The sequence below is a fragment of the Macrobrachium rosenbergii genome, chromosome 6 (assembly GCF_040412425.1).
Source record: "Macrobrachium rosenbergii isolate ZJJX-2024 chromosome 6, ASM4041242v1, whole genome shotgun sequence".
In the NCBI taxonomy this organism is placed as follows: domain Eukaryota; kingdom Metazoa; phylum Arthropoda; class Malacostraca; order Decapoda; family Palaemonidae; genus Macrobrachium; species Macrobrachium rosenbergii.
The window spans coordinates 62,239,012-62,244,011 of NC_089746.1; the positions used below are offsets into that span (position 1 = coordinate 62,239,012).

At 34.2% G+C, this 5,000-nt stretch overlaps 1 protein-coding gene and 1 long non-coding RNA gene across 2 annotated transcripts in view; one reads left to right on the plus strand and one right to left on the minus strand.

The window, feature by feature from the left end:
* Positions 1-5,000, minus strand: part of LOC136839642 (uncharacterized) — a 325,176-nt gene that overhangs the window by 299,309 nt on the left and 20,867 nt on the right. The gene's annotated exons all lie outside the window — the stretch shown is intronic.
* LOC136839640 (transient receptor potential cation channel subfamily A member 1 homolog) overlaps positions 1-5,000 on the plus strand; it is a 29,395-nt gene that overhangs the window by 8,210 nt on the left and 16,185 nt on the right. The gene's annotated exons all lie outside the window — the stretch shown is intronic.

The following is a 5,000-nucleotide window of genomic DNA, read 5'->3' on the forward strand; positions in this document are numbered from 1 at the left end:
TTTTTCATGATTCCTTGAGACCTGTCTATGTTGTACAAATGCTATAACTCTTTTATTCTTATTCTACAATGTTCTAAATACTCTTCCCCTGTCTAGTCTTCAGCAGCTGACTAAGATTTTTAATTGATGGGCAACAACCTGAGCTATTATTAAATGTATCGTCTTCGATCTTGACATTAATCCTTGCATTCAAATCTTCCCAGACTATACCACCCACCACATAAGGCTATATACATGTGCAGTTGATTATAACAGTCTTTCCATCTCTTCTGTGATGTTCAATACCACAGTTTGCTTTAAGTTTTATTCTTGTTGTGAGAAAAATGTGGAAAGATCTTCCTGAACCTGTAGCTGACTCTTAGGACCCTCAACTGTTCTAACCTGGTGGGTCTCACCTCATAGTTTATTTGTGATTGGTCTCAATTATTTTACTGGTTTATTCTAAACATCCAAATTTCTTTCTCTGTACCACCCGGCTGCTTTCCCTATCAGGGCCCTTGAATTTGTAGCATTCTGCTTTACCAACTGGGGTTGAAATTTGTATTGGAGTGAATAAATGATTAGTATACTCGAAAAGATGGGCTAACATGTTTTCAGATGGGGTATGGGAAGGATAGAGGGCAAAAGGTTGGTGAAACTGAGTAAATATATCAGAAAAGTTGGTAGGAAAGCTGAAACGAAGCCCTGAAGGTACTGGAAGGTCCTGGAAGGTACTGGAAAGTAAGGGCCTAAATTTCCAGGAGTGCGAGCAAGGTAAAGGTGCTGTTGTGTAGTGAGGTTCAGTGTACTATTAATGAGCCTTCTCTGTAGGTGTTCAGTGTACCTTATGTCAAGAAGGTTTTCTGCACAGGGCCTCACGATTCAACATTTTAAGTTTTCACGTGACGGAGAGTGCTATGTTAATTTTATCCAAGAGCCAGTCCAGCTTAATATTGAAGTGTATATACTGGCGAGCACTACATGCGCTGGATCTCAGTGCTGCTGTCTCCCCTACCCTCCCGGTCCCGTACTACCCATAGCCCTCAACCTGGGCGGACAAACAGGTTTGCAGGAGGAGGATGTATGACTCCCCTACCCTCCCATTCCCTACCTACCAGGCCCCCACCCGGGGAGAACACACAAGATCCACTCGGATATTATATATATATATATATATATATATATATATATATATATATATATATATATATATATATATATATATATATATGTGTGTTATATGTGTGTGTGTGTGTGTATGTATGTATGTATGTATGTATGTATGTATATATATATATATATATATATATATATATATATATATATATATATATATATATATATATATAATATATATGTCTTTACTGTAATACAACAGTATAATACAAAGTATAAAAAGGCCCATAAAACACGTTCAAACATGTTTTATGGGCCTTTTTATCTTCACACACACATACACACACACGCACGCACACACACACACACACACACACACACACACATATATATATATATATATATATATATATATATATATATATATATATATATATATATATATATACTCTATATATACAGAGTATATATGTGTGTTAAGAAGGAATAGATCCGTGAAAATTTTAAGGTACAGCACCTAATTCTAAACAGATAAAGAAAGTATAAACAACGTTGAAAAGTATAGCAAAATGAAAATTCTAGGAGGTCAGGTAAATAATTTCACAAAGATAAACTGAAGATAACGTAAAAATCAAAATAAATTAAAATTTTAGGAACAAAAACATTTAAGCCACTCACGACGCCCGTATACCAGGACTTAGGACCAGGGGTTAGTTTAAAATATACTTTCGAGTGAACACAATTATTATTATCGCTAGTACATGCACTTCAAGTGATTTTATAAGTTCTCTACGGGAATTACAGGAAGTATACAGTGATAAAAGTACAAGTAGAGACAATGAGACACAAATATATACAATCATCTACCTATATTTCCCATAGGGAGGGGGGATGTGTTTCGCCGTGTTTAGTACTAGCCCCTGGGGGATCAAATGCACTTTGGGGCATTTGATTCCCAGGGGCTAGTACTAAACACGGCGAAATACATTTAACGCCCCCGGGGCTAATACCTGCATTTGCCCTATGGGAAATATAGGTATATAGTGCATGCACTAGCGATAATTGCTTTCACTCGAAAGTATATTTTAAACTACCACCTGGTCCAAAGTCCTGGTATACAAGCATCGGGAGTGGCTTAAATGCTTTGGTGCTTATAATGTCTATAATTATACAATGTATGCATAATTATAATTAAAATCCAGTTAAAAATATGCATATTAACTACCACTATCATATTCGCGACTAACTGAAAGTTTCAGGATACCAACTGTTCCTATAATTATAGCACTGGTCACGATAGTTAAGGTAGTTATACCATGTAAGTAATAATAGACATACAACATATACACTCATCATGCATGCAAGAGAAAATGACAATTAATAATGGAAAAGTTAATCAGACGATCTAGCTTTAACACTGAAATTGTATTTACTGATGGTATGAGCTTTTTTACAATCAAATTTATTACTTTATTATATATACAGATTTTAATTTAAGAGTGAGTTACGATGGTAAGCCTCTGCCCAAAAAGGTTAAACAACATCCTGAAGCCCGGACCAAGGTACCCTCATTCATTAAACAGGTGCCATTAGTGAGAGCTGCTCGCCTTGGATGAATGACAGCAAGTCTAATTGTGGAGTTAATTATCCACTGATTAAAGCAAGTGACCACGAGATATTATTCTCTCTCTCTCATATATATATATATATATATATATATATATATATATATATATATATATATATATATATATATATATATATATATATATATATATATATTATATATATATATATATATATATATATATATATATATATATATATATATATATATATATATATATATATATACATATATTCATATATATACACACATGTATAGATACCAAACACCACAGGAGAAATGAAGTAGGCTGTAGATCCCTCATCAGTGACAAGGCAAATTCTACAAATCAGCGCCCCCACCACCACCCCCGGCCCCTTCCCTTATCCTCGTCTTTCAAGTATCTTCCTTAAAATCAAACTCCTTGCATATTTCTTTTGAGATTAATGGATCAAGTTTATACTGTACATGCCATGACTGATGTTCATATTCTTGCTAAAACTTTCTTTTATAATACTAGACTCAATTATGTTTCTTTCTAATGCGTTATTAGAGTAAACTATTTTTTCTGCTTCTGCCCAGTTGATTGTGTGAAGGTTTTCATTAATATGTACAAAAATTCCTGTGTTCGCCTGTTTGACAAATATAAAAGTTATCACAAGAGTTACATGGCATAAATGCACACATCCTTTAGTACTGCCGGGCGAGTTCTTGATAATTATTGGTTTTATATGCAACATTAACTCCAAAATTGTCAAGTAGTGAGGAATGTCTTTGAAATTATTATTATATGGCAGTACAAACAGGTGTTTTGTATTGCAATTTTCTTTTTTGTCATCATGAAATGCCTTTTTTGTAGCTTCCAATGACTTGTCTAATAGTCAGGATTTTTAAATTTCATGCCTATATTCCTAATCTTATCTATTTATTTTATCTATTTTATCATCAATGTATTCAGGGCTACATTTACTTAATGCTCATAAGCACATTGATGTAAAAACTGATCTCTTGACTTTATTATATGACCAGAATAAAAATGAACATATGCAGAAATATTGGTGGGTTTTCTGTACACTAAAGGTACTATTATCAGTTCACAGTACCCATGCACCTGATATCCAACCCCGCCTCTTACGATGTTCCTGATTGGCCATTGATCAGCCAGTCGCAGGGCTGGAAACTCGTCACTCTTCCAGCAGTCACCGAGTAAACATCTCATGAAATATGTCAACTTTTGAAAAGACATACAGGTATTTCATGAGGAGAGGTCGCAGCATAGATGTTTACTCGGTGACAGCTGGAAGAGACTGACGAGTTTCCAGCCCTGTGACTGGCTGATCAATGGCCAATCAGGAGCGTCGTAAGAGACGGGGTTAGATATCAGATGCACAGGTGGTGTGAATTAATACTAGTTCTGCATATTAGGCAATCCAAAAAGGGTATGAAACTGTCGTCTTTATTTCCATACTGAATTTTATAGATGGCACTAATTCATTTAATTTAACAAATTAGTTATTTACATTTTCGTTCCCTGGCCAAACATCTATTAGGTCAACATACCTGAACCACACTACATTGCGTGGAATGATTTTGTTTAATATTTTGCTTTCGAAAAAATCTATATGCAAATTACTTAACACTGGAGATAGAGGGCTACACCTTTCCCATACTAACGTTATGAGACTACAATTTCCCGCTGAATTCAAATTAACATTCTTTTACAAAAATTTTAATTAATACTATTGGCGTGTGCTTGGAAACCGGTAAATCCAGATGTCTATTCTGAAGCATATCCCCTAATGTCCCTAAAAGACTTATGGTTGCTATCAGTGAACTGAAACATGATGAAAAAATGTGCACATGACGAAAGCTGAAAGATCTGGTGTTCTAGTAACTGTCGATCCTTACTGGTGTCGGTTTATTAACTAAGCCATTTTTTAGAGGTCTGGCACCAATTGGTGTAAATTCATAATGGCTTAGTTAGCAATAAAGCCGACACCAGTCAGGATCGATATTCGTGCTTCATTACTTCCTTGTGGTGTCGATATATAAAATTACACGTACGAGTGATTTTAAGCATACACACACACACACACACACACACACACACACACATATATATATACATATATATATATATATATATATATATATATATATATATATATATATATATATATATACATATATATATACAGTATATACATATATGCATATATTATACATACACGTATATAAGTATATGCATATATATACACACATATGTACAATATATACATATACACATACGTGTGTGTAT